Source organism: Rattus norvegicus, chromosome X, assembly GCF_021556685.1.
Source record: "Rattus norvegicus strain SHRSP/BbbUtx chromosome X, alternate assembly SHRSP_T2T, whole genome shotgun sequence".
NCBI classification, from domain to species: domain Eukaryota; kingdom Metazoa; phylum Chordata; class Mammalia; order Rodentia; family Muridae; genus Rattus; species Rattus norvegicus.
The window spans coordinates 140549346-140565195 of NC_141554.1; positions in this window are offsets into that span (position 1 = coordinate 140549346).

Here is a 15850-nt window from a genome sequence, read left to right on the forward strand (position 1 = left end):
GGACTTGCTGCCAAACAAAATATACAAGAAGGAGGAGTTGGCCACACAACTGTAATCCCAGCACTCCGGAGGCTGAAGCAGAAAGATGATAAAGGAGGGTCCAAGGCCAGCCTGAGCTGTGTACACCAACTAAACCAAGTCTCAGCTATAGAGCAAGACTCTGTCTCATAACAAAGACCCATGATGAATCTGTCTAAAGATCTAGTCATTCAAAATGGTTTAAATTCATGTCCCAACTGGGTAAACATTCTTTTACAAGATGATAAGGTTGAAGCACAAACCTTACAATATCTGATATGTACATGTTCTTGTTTGTTCTGAATCCCCTTCAGATTTATTTTCATCAACCTGCAGAAGAGCTCCAAGTTGGACAGAGAACTCTAGCACTTTTCATTACTGCCTGCTTAAATGGGAAATGCTTTTTTAGTTGGAAAGGTGGATGTTGCTAAACTAAAACCAGAGAGTCTTAATTGTTGTCATTTGCTTTGAAGGACAGCTCTTCTACTGGAATAGCTTATCTCAAATATTAGACAGACAAAGAGCCCTATGTAGCCATTTTGGTAAGTTATCACTTCTGTTGAAATTATAGAGCAGGAAGCAAAAAGAAGCTTTTGGGACTGGCCGTGTGGCTCAGTTGGCTGAGTGGTTGCCTTTCGTGCATATAAAGCCTGGGTTCAGTCCTAAGCACCACACCAAACAGGCTTAGGGTGTCACATTCTTATAATTCCTTGGAAGCAGGAAGATCAGAAATTCAAGACAAGTGCAAGGGCGGGGTGGGGATGAGGCAGAGACGGAGGAAGGGAGGGAGCAGGGAGAGAGAAAAGAGAACACAGGAAGGGAAGGGAAGGGAAGGGAAGGGAAGGGAAGGGAAGGGAAGGGAAGGAAAGGAAAGGAAAGGAAAGGAAAGGAAAGGAAAGGAAAGGAAAGGAAAGGAAAGGAAAGGAAAGGAAAGAGAAATTGAGGAAAAAGAGGAGGCTTTACCATTTCTATCCTGGCCCACATAGCTGAACTCTAAGAGGAGAGATACTTTGCCTCCAAAGCCTATTCAGTCAGCTTAGGAAGGTGTGGAAATTTCCCCCATTGGAAGCCACTCCAGTGCTGGTGTTTGTCCACCTGATCCTTGAGCCTGAGGCCTCTAGAGAAAGAGCAGGAGACCAGGGAGCCTAAAGTCTGTTGTAATTCCTCCAAGCCTAGAGTTAATGAGGCAGCAGAGAGGCCCTTCCTCCGGACATACAAAAGCAAGATTCTCCCCTCAAGGAACTTAGAATCTTTGCCAGGCTCTCATCCCCTCCCTGTCACACCCACTTACATGTTTTTTTTTCTTTATTATCCTTGAGTCTTTTCTTGAGAGAATTGCCTGGCCATCTCTAATTAGGCCTGTAAACTTACTGGAGACAAGGGCCCCTGGCCCTTTATTCCTTTTGTTTCCTTCTCCCTCTCGCTGCCACGCTGCCACGAGAGCTGTACTCAGCCATGGCAAGGCCTCTATAGAAGTTACTGACTATGTGACCTTGGGGACTTGGTCAACATCTGAATTTGTGTTAAGTGGCGTTCACTGATGGCTGTTCCTGACTGGCTGGCTCACACAGAGTGAAAGAGACCACAATGTCTAAGTATGCCAAGGGCAGTTTGAGTAGGGAGAGGCAAGCTGTGAGCAGATGGGGGTGGGGGAGGTGCACGGGAGGGGGGTGTTCTGTCACCGCCCTCCATAGATTGGATGTAATTACCTCTCCAGCATGTGCCCAGATTACCTTCTGTGAAATTGAGTCTTTGACAGCAAACTGCCTGTTCAAAGTGACAGAAGCCAAAGGAGTGGGGGGGGGGGGTGAGGCGGATGAGGCTATATTTTGAAAAGCCTGACCTTTTCAGATACAATTTAATATGGAAAACATCTTCTGGATGCTCCACCACCACCACAGCAAAGACACGAACTCTAGGGGGCGGGAGGGGGGGAGTTTTAGATCACACTTGGTTCTGCAAACTTAGGGATTGCTTTCCCACATTAGCTAAAGCACAGTATTCTGGCAATCCAGGGTAGGCTTTAAAAATATAGATTACATTTATTTGTGTGTGCGTGGGGAACAGGGCTTCTTGTATGCCACAGCACTTGTCTGGAAGCCAGAGAAAAACGAGTGGGAGTCTGGTTTTCTCTTTCCATCTTGTGGATCCCAGGAATCAAACTCAGGTCGTCAGGCCTGCTACCAAGTGTCTTTAATGGACGAGCTCTATCTCTCCAGCCCCAAGGACAGCTTTTTGATCTGCAGGAAGCAGAGGAGAGCACACTTGGGAATCTGAGGCCATCCTAGTGGAACTTCTGTGAGCCTTAGGGGCTGTCCGATCCTTAGGCAACATCAACTTCCTCTGCAGAACTGTAGGAAGGAAAGGCACCTATATCACATGATAGCAAGCATGACACTAAATCTGACTTGCAAGACTATTCCTCGGGCCTGTTCGGCAAGAGGGAGCAGATTTGTTCCACTTGGCTCTTTTTAAAATCTCTTTATTACATTTATTTCTTTTGCAGGTGGGCGGGAACCGGGTATGTATATACCGGTGTACAGGTGGAGGTCAGAGTATTTATGGGAGTGAGTTCCCCCCATGTGTGTCTCGGGACTATAACTCAGCTCCCCAGGTTTGGTGACAAGTGTATTTACCTGCAGAGCCACCTTGCTGTTCTCCACCCCCATTCCCACCCCACCCCCACAGTTGGCGCTTAAAAGTGGAGCTGAGAGAAGTTACAAGAATGACGACTTTAACTCTGGATAAGGAAGAGCTTTTTGACCTGGAGGAGAAATTGCTGTTAAAGTGTCAATAGGCTGCCTGCGAAGGGAATCCTGGTTACATTTCAGGTGCAGTCCTCTTAGCCACACATCCTGCTTCCTTGTTCAAATCTGCAAAATCCAAAGCTCTAAAAGCTCATGATTCAATGTGACTGCCTGTGGGATCCTGCTGGGATAAGGGGGAGGAGACTCTTAGCTTGCTTGTTTTTGACTCTGTCTCATTATACAGCCCCGACGGGCCTGCAACTCCTTAGGTAGTAGACCTGGCTAAAGGCTGGAATTAACAGATGTGAGTCACCACCTTAGGCTGGATTTCTCCTTTCCCCTAGAAAGCACAGTGAAGGTCTCAGAGTTGGGTCTCCAGGGTAGGAGAGTGAGTCAGACTGTCAGCACTTTCTGCAGTGCCTTGGGATGCTTGCTCTGACCCTGGAGGACTCATTCCAGGTGTCAGCCTTCCCTTCTCCTGTACGGCTGTTTTATGTCAGGCAGGTCCAGCAACCCACCTGCTTAGCTACTCTGCAGAAGATGTCCATTCCTCTGCCTCAAGGGAGAACAGCCACTGAGCAAGCTTGGCAAGGAAATACAAGATGTATGAACCCCTAACCCATTTTTCACTCATTTACCAGTCCCCTAAAGGTACTCTATGAGCAAAAGACATGAAATTAGCATTCTTGACCTTTGCCCCCCACAAATCACTATTCCCCTGAAAGGGTGACTACTCACAAGGCAGATTTCAGCCATTCCTGCCCCATAGACAGAGATAGATTTAGAGGCATTCCACCCTAGCTTGAAATGTGTTTGGCCTCCGAATGTGCATTTCTCACAGAGAAAGCATTCAATTCCATATCCTGCTTTCAATAATGCATCATGTTGGCAGGGAGGGGTGACCTGTTGACAATCACCAAAGCAAAATTTCACAAGCCTCTGTGCTTAAAGCAGTGACTCAGGGGATACTTGTCAAGATTGGGGTGGGAGAGGTAACTCGGCAGAGTGCTTCCCCAGCATGCACAAAGCTCTAGATTCGATGTCTGTCTTAGGATTTTACTGCTGTGAACAGACACCATGACCCAGGCACTTCTTATAAGGACAACATTTAATTGGGACTGGCTTACAGGTTCAGAGGTCCATTGTCATCAAGGTGGAAGCAGGGCAGCATCCAGGCAGGCATGGTTCAGAAAGAGCTAAGAGTTCTACATCTTCATCTGAAGGCTACTAGCAGAATACTGGCTTCCAAGCAACTAGGGTGAGGGTCTTAAAGGCCACATCCACAGAGACACACCTACTCCAACAGGGCCACACCTTCTAATAGTGCTACTCCCTGGGCTGAGCATATACAAACCATCACAATGCCCAACACTACATTAACTGGACTTGGTAGCACATGCCAGCCATTCCTGCCATCTCAGCACTGGGGAGGTAGAAGATGGAGGCAAGAGAATGAGGGGTTCAAATTCATCCTTGGCTAGAGTGAGTTCAAGGCCAGTCTGCGCTACAGGAGATTCTGTCTCAAAAGAGATGTCAGGATTCCAACAGTAATCTCACAGCCTGGTTTAGGGTGTTGTTCAGTGTCTGGTAAATTGTGTGCCAAGTATGCAAAGCCCTGCTTCTGTACACAGTACTGGAAAATAAAACGGTTCACTCGGGTGTTCCAACTTCAATGAGTAGAACAGATATTTACAATCAAGGAAGCAGAACCTACAGTCTCCCTTCATCTGAGCATCATGAGCCAGAGTATGCCAAAGTCATGAAACAAATTATCTTAGGCTGTTATAAGGTATACCATGTTAGGTCAAGGAAGGCTTCACTCCAAAACCTCCTTTGGCTCCCATGCTGCCTGGTCACTAAGACACAGACATTTAGCTGTCCAAGAAGCTTGAGGGCTGAGATGATATCTTCTACCTCTACATCTTCCTACAGAGCTATAGAAACAGATGCTTTCTTTGGTAACTCAATAATTCCGATCTTCCTGAGTGTTGTCTATGTTCAATTGCAGAAAGATACTGTGATCATTAGATTCGTTTGTTTGTTGTTTTAATTTTTGTTGTTTGGAAACAGAATTTTGCTGTGCATCCCAGGCTGGCCCTGAACTCACTGTGCAGCCATAGTAACCTTACCCTCAAATCAATCCCTATGCCTTAGTCTCCCAAGTGCTAAGATTAAAAGGCTAGACTAGACCTAATTTCAAAGGGTTCTTGGGTTTCCTTCCTTTTAAGATCCCTCTTCCTCTTTTCTCTCTACTCTTCTTTCAAAGTAGAGTACCTGTTGCTGGCAAGATGACTCCACGGTTAAAGGATGTTTACTGGCAAGCTTGATGGTCAGTATTCAAGCCTCAGGATGTACATGGTAGAAAGAGACAATTCATACACACCTGAAAGTTGTCTTCTGATCTCTCTTCTGACTGTGGGGCTTCCACCAAAAATAAATGAGTGCGATTTTTAAAAATTCAAGAGGGAATACTTGACAGATGTGTGTTTTCATTTGTACTTTCCAGCAACCCCAGTATCTGGGAGGCTGAGGAAGGAAGAATTCATTCAAGGCTACTTTGGACTATAGAGTAAGATTCTATGTCAGAGAAATAGAGATGGAGTGATAGAGAGAGGGCAACACACACACACACACACACAGAGAGAGAGAGAGAGAGAGAGAGAGAGAGAGAGAGAGGGACATTGAGGAAAAATAACAAAAGAGAAAAACACAGGAATATTCTGATACTGGTCATACCTAGCTTTTCCCTTTTTTTTTTTTTTTTTTTTTGGTTCTTCTTTTCGGAGCTGGGGACCGAACCCAGGGCCTTAAGCTTCCTAGGCAAGAGCTCTACCACTGAGCTAAATCCCCAACCCCCCCTTTTTTTAACTAAACTTGTGACCTGGGTGCCATGCTTCCTCTCTTGCTGGCTCAGGACTCATGTCAATACATCTTCATGATCTCCATGAAGCAGAGCTTCCTCTGTGGATTTGCTCAGCAAACACCATCTTCCCCTATGGCCCTTGAGGGCTTCTCCAGAAACCCTTAGATAGGAGTAGGACTCAACTCATCATTGAACCTACTGAAGCCATGTGCCAGGGCTGAGCCCTCTGAAGGAAAGCTGTGGGGCAGCTATAGCAGTACACCTACACTGCTTCCTACAATACGGATAGGCTCAAAACGACTAGTCAATGATGACACTGAGGACATATGTCACAGGTAGAGTACTACTAGTCTAGCACACACAAGGCCTGGGTTCTATTCCCAACATAGGGGGAAAAAAACAAAGCAAACAAAATGAGATTTGGTGAAAATTTGTGAATGTGAATGACAAAGGGAATGTTTGGGGGCGATAACACCGCCATTTGCTGATGGGCTTGCTATTTGTTGCTTATTTATGTAGGGGTCTTTCTTTATGTCATCTCATGTGTTCCTAACAGCCTCCTGAGATAAACAGTGTGTTATGGTAATGATGAACAGAGGCAGACCAAAGAGAGATGTGTGAGCATCTGTTCAGTTTCATATATCGTGTTCTCCATAACTCCTGTGCCCATCATTTCAGCACCTGTGCACTTCAGCCTTCACCATAGCGTACCCACTGCCTAACACTACCCCCATAAAGAAGATGCTGCCAGGAGATGCATCAGGCTTCTGTGCTCTGGTCCGTTGCCATGGGAAGGGCTTGAGCTGTTATGCACATCTGATTGGTGTTTTATCTGACTCTTCCTGTGTTTTCCCCCTCCCCCAACACACAGGCACTCATTCCCAGGAACACACAAAGTCTTTAGAGGGCATGACTGCCCCTTTGACTTACCCCTCCCATCCAGGCTTGAACTATTTTCCTAGGATCCAACCCTCCCCGGAAGCAAGAATCTATGTGCTAATGTGTTAATCCTTCTATTCAAAGGGTCGTTACTTCCCTACTGTGGGGACCAGCAGTAGTCTATAACCCGCCCCCTTACAGTATTTCTGTCCTGGGGTGAGCCTTGTTCCAGCCTAATTATAGCACAAAGAGGAGTTTAGACCCACTCAGGCAGTTGTTTAAATTTACTGGGAGCTATGGGGGCTGGGGATTTGAAAGGTAGAATGTGGGTTCCTACTTCCAAATGACTGAAGACCCTGTGGTGCCTGGGCCAGGAAGGCATAGTGTTGAGCCCTACACACATGCTTTAGCCAGAGAGGTCACTCAGTGAACAGTGGACGAAAGCCTCAAGAATTGGTTCCTTCTGTTGGACCAGGGATCCTCTGTTGTTGGAGCCTTTCTTGACAGTGTCAGACAGGCTGGGTTCAGGTTTTCCATTGGACCATTCTGAAAGCAAAGAAAGAAAGGCATGGGGACACAACCACCATAATGGTGGCAGGTGGAGGGGACAGGTCCGAACTCCATCAGCTAAGTGGTCTCTCAGGTAAGGGATGGGACTCTGGCTCCTATTTAGCTGAGCCATCACAACAGGGAAAATATTTGGGAGACAGTAAGGCTTCGCATCCTGTCCGTCTCTTGCCCTGCCATCTCAGGAATTGTGGCAGCCAGGGGAGAATCGGGTTCTGGTCAACAGATTCTGTGAAGGAGCAAAAGGAATTTGACCTGGGGACCAAAAGTAAGGTTCTTATGTAACTCAGGCTAGCCTTGAACTAATTATTGCCTGAAACTACTGATTCTGCTGCCTCAACCTCCCAGTGCTGGAATTAATAGGTGAAAGTCACCACATCGAGTTTATGTAATGCTGGAGACCGAACACAGAGCTTTTGTGCGTGCTAGTCAAGTTCTTAAAAAACTTAGTTCAGTTTCCAGCCTGGCCTCTTGCTTTATGGGTGCTCTGAATATGTCACATGGACTCATCTCTAGTGAACCTTTAAGTATTTGTATTCCAGAATTTACCTCTCAAGAAGTTTCTGCAAAGTAAAAGAAAGGGTAGAGTATGACACTAAACACAAAGAAGACCACTGCTCAGCCCATCTGAAGCACTCTGTGAAGCCAAAGATAACCAGTCCCATGGGGGCCGGTTCCCTTGTGAAGATATTCTGACTGCTAAAAGGCCCAAGAGCCTATTGAGAAAACAGAAAAGACTAGGGAAAACACATCAAAGACAACCAGTGTTTACAGCCTTGAGATTCAGGGTGATCCCTGGCCATATAGCTCAGAAATGAACAAGACCTAGTTTCTGTGATAGGCATGGCATGTCTGTTTATATTTAAAAAAAATATTTCCGTGCTGAGAATGAAAAGCAGGACTTCAAACATGGCTGTAATTCTGGAACCTGGGAGGCAGAGGCAGGAGGATCACTATACATTTAAGGCTGGTCTGTGACACATGCTAATCTCCAAGTCAGCATGGGCTTCCTAAGAGTGAGAACACAGCTCAAGACAAAGCAAAAGAGGATGGCTGTGGTGGCTCACCTTCTAATACCAGCACTCTGAGGAAGCTATGATAGGATTTTTGTGACTACGAAACCATCCTGGACTAACAAATATGTTTTGGGTCAGCCTGGGCTAGCCAAGGAACCTTACCTTAAAAGCACCACCCCCAAAGGAAGGAAAGAAAGAAAGAAAGAAAGAAAGAAAGAAAGAAAGAAAGAAAGGAAAAGAAAGGAAAGAAGAGAAAAAAGAGGAATACAAGTCGAGAAGCAGAGAAGAAATGAGGGAAGAGGATGTCCCAAGAAGAGTCACAGAGTGATGTCATAGTGGTCCATGCTCTTCAGTGGAAGTAGCATGCAGTTTGGGGTTCCAAGCTCAGCTCCAATAAACTGCATTCTAGCATTTGGAAGATGGAGGCAAGGAGGATCAGAGATTAATGTCATCCTTGGCTACATAGCAAGTTATAGTCTGTCTTGGGTTGCATAAGGTTCTATCAGTGCCCATGTGCATCAACAGATGTTTCCATACTCACTCACGTACAGGCAGGGTTAATGGAACTTAGCAGTTATTAAGGAAGAAGAAGACATACATAAAGTATGAGACGGGGTCTTTTGAGAGGAGCAAGGAGTAAGAGGGCAAAGTGTAGGATTGTTATGATCAAGCTATATTATAAGGATGTAAAAAATAAAAACAAATGGCACAAAAAGAATTAGAGGCCTTTAAAACTCAAAAGAAAGAAAAGAGAAAGAAAGAAACATTTTAGAAGAATATTGACTGTGTGTGTGTGACTCTAAGTTAGACATTACATGATATAATGTTACTGAAGATAAATGTTTAAATATATGATGATTTCTTTTTTAAAAAAGATTTATTTATTTATTATATACAAGTACACTGTAGCTATCTTCAGACACACCAGAAGAGGGCATTAGATCTCATTACAAATGGTTGTGAGCCACCATGTGGTTGCTGGGATTTGAACTCAGGACCTCTGGAAGAGCAGTCAGTGCTCTTAAACACTGAGCCATCTCTCCAGCCCCATATGATGATTTCTAATGACAACTAATATGCATATCTTCCTGGGAAATGATATGAATTCAGGGAGAAATTGGTCCTAACAAGATTAAAATGTCATATATATTTATTATCGCCCTGGGTCTAGAACTGGACCCTGCAAACATTAGGCAAGTTACACTCCTCAGACCAAACATGGTATTTAAATATTTAGCTGATCCTGAGAGGCAAGAAGGCAACTTGAGCCAATTTCTCCTATAGCCTTAGGCACATACCTTATCCTAGGGTGGAAAGAAAAAAAGGAGAAGAAGGAAAAGGAGAAAAGACAAAGAAAACAGAGCAAACAAAACAGTGTTTCCATAGCTGACAAGAAGCCCCACTAACTGTTTCAATAGTTTTGAGCATACTTTTTTTTGTCTTTATATTTTTCCCTGGTCTATTTTCAGGAGAATTTCTTTCTCTTCTCTCTTTTGATTTCTAGAACATTTCAAAAGTCTTCACATGAAAACATAAGAGTTACGGCTTTTGGGTAGCACATTAGGGGTTGTGGGGCAAGCAGAAGGTTCCAGACTTAGAACATATTGAATCGGGTCTGTCTTGGAATCGCCTACAGTAGACAGATTCCTGGGAATCATTGGAAGGTCAATATTCTTTTCTGATTTTTTTTCTTTTAAGAAAAGAGTTCATTCTCACACTCAAAAGTGGGGATATTAGATATCATCCAGATAATACGTTCAATGGCCGGGCAGACTTCAGTTTCAAATATAAAGCCTCAGGGCAAACAGCTTGTATATATTCAGTTACATGGTCTTTATTTCACAGATAATGTTTTTCAACAAATGCTTCTCAGCCTTGGAGGAAATACAGAAATGAACACTCAAGTAAACTAAAAATCATAATCAAACTAATAACAATAAATCCCCAAGTGTAAACAATCCCAAGAGGCATTGCTCTGGGCTTTCCAGTCAACCAGAATGGCCTCAGAAAGACAAACTCTGGAATAGGTTAGGGAAGGGACTCCTGCCAAAGATAGGAGGTTGGTGGTCAGGCAGAAGTAGGAAAAGCAGCCAGCTGCTCAATCAGAGGACTTCCCTTCAAGTCCTGCCCTCTCTCTGATGAGCTCTACAACAAGGTGTAATCACTTCCTGTCTCTGGCTTTCAGCTTCCTCAAATTCAAAAGAAAGGTCTAGGCCTTGACCTAGAGGAACTGGCACAGGAACGGATGGCTGAGTTGAGCTAAGATGCAGCTCTGCTTTCTGCTTCTCCCACTGACCAGCCTATAAAGGTGGCCAGTTGTTTTTGGAGCCTCAGTTTCCCCTCTGTAATGGTAATAATACTCTGTCAATGGTAATATGACTTTTCTGTCTAAGCCACCCTGAGATGAAAAAGGTGACTGCTTTTAAAGTGTCTACAACATACTAGGTTAACACTGAGGAAACTTTCTTTCCTTTCTAACTTCTTTTCTAGTACTATAGCACAAGGGACCCAATCCAGTCCTTTCTGTTGGAAATCCAGTCCACACTTTAGAAGAAGCCCCCAGTCCCAATCACAGCAACACACACACACACACACACACACACACACACACACACACACACACACACACCTGAATTGCCTCTTTCAGTTTTCTAAATTGCCACTAAAATCTGAGAAGTATTTGGCCAATTCACCTTCTCAGAAAAAGCCTATCCTCTAGGTTTTTCTTTCCTAATACTATTTAACTTTCTCTTCCCCAAAGGCAATGCTGGAGCAAAGGGGAAAGGACTGTTATTTCTTTTGCTTGCAGATACTGCAAGGACACTACCCTGGAGGCAGAGCTCCCTTTAACCTCCCATTTCCTTCCCTCCAGGTGTTGCATTGTTAGCCTGAGATGTCACTAGGGCTTCCAGCAGCCAAGGTCCAAGAAGAGCAGACTGTATCCATCTTCTAGTTTCTGGCTTGAGGGACTAGTCTATTCAATAACAGGCCCTGAAAAACAGAACATCAGCAAAGACTCTCCTTGGGAGAATCTAGACAGATTGACAAACACAACAGTTGAGAGCCACTGCTTAATAGCCCAAAGGAAAGGAATTCCTTGTTCAGAGCACCTTGCCCCCCAGGATGGGTGTTTGTAAAAGGAACATATATGGAACACACACACACACACACAGAGAGAGTCTATAACTTATATATTTCATATATCTGTAATATATATTCCATGTATAAGACTATAAATGAAGAATATAGTTGTATTAAAAAAAACTTTGAAAAGCAGGGGATTAAAAGAGAAACCCTATTCACTCCTAATTACAGCTCTCTGACAGTAGAGGTAATTTGCTGTTTTAGACATTCCCCAATATATAGGGGTGTGTGCACATGCACTCACACAAACGCACACCTTGCTTTCCACAATTATAAGCTTTTCTATGTGTAGATTTCATAGTAATTATTTTAGTAGCTGCGCATCATACTTAGTGAACTGGTTTAACTAAAAGTGATTCTCTGTTAAAAATTAAAACCACAATGATTATGGATGAGTATAAAGTCTTCTCACTAACATTACTTGCTATTTCTTTGAAGTAATTTCCTAGACATTGACCTATAAGACATTGGTGGTCACGTTTATGGTCATAGAAATGCAGACTACATGCTTTGTAAAGGGTTGTATCTCTTTTTCACACGAGTAAGGTCTTGTTTGCTCTTTGTTGTTGTTCTTAGAATTTGGGGAAGAAACAGGGTCTTACACTAGGCCCCATTTGGTGAAAGTATCTTTCTACACAGGCTAATCAATATTCTCTTATAAATAGCCATGCAAGTTTTCAGAATTTAATGCGTATATCATTTTTTTCTCATGGAGTCACATGAGGTCTCACACATGCCAAGCACACACTTTGCCACTGATCTATACCCTCAGCACAATTTTGTTTTGAGATAAGGGTCTGGCTATTTGGGCTAGCCTCGGATTCTTGGATTCTAGGGATCCTGCTATTTCAACTTCCTAAGTAGCTGAAGTTGCAAGTGTGTCCCACCACAGTACTCACTGGTTTACAGAGAAAGTAGCAGTCATCCCACCTACCCCCATCCATGAACTGGGTTACTGTAGTTTTCTTGTTATTGTCGTCTTGTTTGTTTGTTTGTTTACATACTTACATACTTTTTTTTGGGGGGGGACACGGTCTTATTATGTGACTCTGGCTGCCCTGGAACTCACTCAGAGTTCAGAGAAGGGAAGGAGTTCACAGAAGGCAGGAAGCCAGAGCAAAGGGAAAGGTCAGAATAGGCTATGACACGGGAGAGCGGCTAAATGGTTGTTAATGTGGTCCAAGTTTGAGACTTGAGAGATCTGTAGAAGTAGCCATTTGGACAAATTGAAAGGAAAGAAACTGGGATTTACAAGTGAAATTAGCATCATCGATTTGGTTAAGATAGTAAAGAATAGTTTTGATTTGTTAGAGAAATAAGAATCCGAGGCAGCCATGGTGCAAACCCCTGGAATGCCAGCAGCCAGGAGAGAGCTGCTGGAGAATTGTAAGTTTGCATCTATCCCAGGTGGCACAATAATACATTGTTTTAAAACAAAGGAAACAAAGAACAAGTTGGTTTCAGGTACTAGCGAGCGGGGGTGAGGAGCATGCTGCTGCCTCTCACCTTCTGTCCATGCTGGAGATGGCAATAGGACCTTTTGCATACTAAACACAGGCCCCACCCACTGCTCAGTTACTGCCTTTCATTTATTGAACACCTACCTTCCTTGTGCCCCACACCTCTTGGAAATCATCCACAGTAATCTAAGAGGAGAAAAACTGTTTCGTTATACCATTATACCATTTTACAGACTTAGACACCAAGGATAAGAGATGTTTCATGCCATAGCCAGCATCTCTCATGTATTACAAATAGTCAAAGTGATAATTTGTAACCTATACTTCATACTTCAAACCTAGGGTCATCCAGATCAAGAACAAAATTTGGATGAAGAAAGAGAAATAGTCTTTTATGTGACCATGACAGTTTAGATTTAGGCCTGGGAAGAGAAAGACCAGAGAGACCAGAAGTGCACAGGTCTATATTCTTGTAGGATTGGGTGCCAGGTACCTGCTCAGACCACAGCTTCAGTCTGAACAGGATGTCCTTGAGGGTTGCTGAGCAAGGCAATAAAGGCTATGAGTTCATCTACATATCCCCTTCCCCATATTCATGGTATTAAACTCAAGGCTTGCTAGGTAAGCCTATTCCTGAATTATTGGACTGATTTATATACTTTATATATGTGAAGAACACACATTGCAGTCTAGACTGGATTTAACCTCTTGAGTTCTGGGATTACAGGTGTATGACACTATGCCCACCAGTATTCTGATTTCAAGATCCTTAACAATGTCTTAAAACTTTGCTACTGCCTCTGCTCTCTCTGTGTATGTGTGTGTGTGTGTGTGTGTGTGTGTGTGTGTGTGTGTGTGTGAGAGAGAGAGAGAGAGAGAGAGAGAGAGAGAGAGAGAGAGAGAATGTGTGTATGTGTGAGTGTGTATGTTTTGGAGATAAATCCCAGGTCCTATACATGCTAAGTGTATGTTCTACCACTGAGCTACCTGTGAGCCTCCAGCTCCTCCCAGAATCAACATGTTGATTGGAGCTTGTGAGGATTTTGTTTAGTTAAACAAGCTCTACTCTGCCTTAGATCTATGAAAATATATGCTTTGTGCTCAATTTCAAATTCCTCCTGTCTCTCGGTGAAAGAGGATTTCAGAGTGCTGGAGAGATGGCTCAGCTGTTAAGAGCACAGATTGCTCTTGAAGAGGACCCAGGTTCAATTCCTAGTACCCATATGGTGGCTCACAACTGTCTGGAGCCCCAGTTTTCAGGGGATCTGTTAGGCTTTTCTGGTCTCCCCAGGCATACGTGTAGTACACATACACACCTGCAGGGAAATATTAATACAATAAATCCTTTTTAAAGGTTTTTTTAAAAGCAGGAAATTCAAGCCACTCCTGGAAGAGCTGCAATCTCAGTATTTAGGAAGTGGAAGCAGGAGAATGAGAAGTTCAAGATCATCCTCTGCTCTGTGGGACTTAGAGGGTTTACAACGCACAAAACTAGAGTTGCAGCAAGCCTTGGTTTTGATATCATCTTTTCAGTGCCTTATTGTTTCTCTTCTTTAAAAGCCTTGAGTTTGAAATATAGACAGCATTCAAATGTGTGCCAATATTACCATCCTTTATTCTGCATACAATTGTTGGGTTTCAAAAAAAATTCCAATATGAAGGTCTCTGAAGCAGCCTAGAAAACCAAGTTTCTCTCTGATCTTCTCCTGAACTGTCTCCCTCTGCTCCCCTTCTTCCGCTCCCAAGGCAGGCCATATAAACTAGAATTCCTCTTTCAAAGGCAAAACATAGCAACAGGACCTCTTTCCCCTAAAGCCAGCCATAAAACTTGAAAATATGACTCTGGACTTCCCCTTTCGTTTTGTTTTCAATGGAGCAAGTCATAAAGAACTGTCCTAACTTATCTTGTCTGATAGATCAGAAGACCCAACACCCCCTGCCCCAATACAGGAAGGAGTTATTCCTAGAAGGAATGCTACAGAGAGGAAAAAAATAATATCTGGGCAGGCTGTGTTGGGTCTCTCTCTCCCTTCAGTCTATTAGCATTAGCTTTTTGTCCAATCCCATTTCTATAAGACTGTCGGTGGTTCATAAAACTCAAGTATAAAAGTAGATAGTTCACATAAAACTACGATCAAATCAATCTGCTGTGCTTTTCCCTTGTTAATCTGTCTTTTGTTATTAGGGGTGTCTGCTTTATGATGGGCAGGAAGAGGGATTGCTCCCTTTTCCTCTCCTACATAGTCTTTGAAAGCACTTGTTCTACAACTTGTATCACTGGCATCACAGAGGCTGTTCATGGGATCAGGAAAATGTCTTAGTTTTTCTCTTTTGAGACCTGATGCCTAGAATCTCCACACTTAGCACCCAGAAAACAAAGTATTTTGAGTAAATCAACAATACTGTTATATAGCTAATTATTATGTATGTGTATGCATACATACTTAAGCACTTGTAATAGCTAATTATTATGCGTATGTGTACATATGCACACACAAATATCTAAGGAACTAAATATTCTAAAACATCACTATGGATATGTTATGCTCATAGGTAATTGCATTAGAACAAGAACAACAGAACAAGGTCTCAATATGTCCACCAGACTGGCCTTAAACTTTTTCTTCTTTTTTTTTTTTTCCGGAGCTGGGGACCGAACCCAGGGCCTTGGGGTTGCTAGGCAAGCGCTCTACCACTGAGCTAAATCCCCAACCCACTGGCCTTAAACTTTTAACCATCCTGTCTCAACCTTTAACCACTGCCACTATACACATGTGCCACCATGCCTGGCTTTTGTACCTTTAGGATATTTCACTGTACATTCTTAGGCTTTCCAAAAATGTTTTCACTAACAAGAAAGATTCCTTTGATATTTAGAAAAAGTGGTCACTTATTAAAATGCACTGCATCTAGGACCATTAATTTGATCAATCACCTAGTAGGCAGTCAATGAGTTCCTAAGAAAAATGTGCTAGGCTAAAAGTAGGCACTGGACGAGGAGGGAGTTTGAAAGGGAAAGGGGCCCTGGTTTACTGAGTAATTAGGATTTTCTAGGCATATTTTGAATGCTAGCTTGTTTATCTTCAACAATCCTGGGAGCTGTTTTTTACTACTATGGTCACACAGATGAGGAAACTGAGGTTCACAGAGCTCACG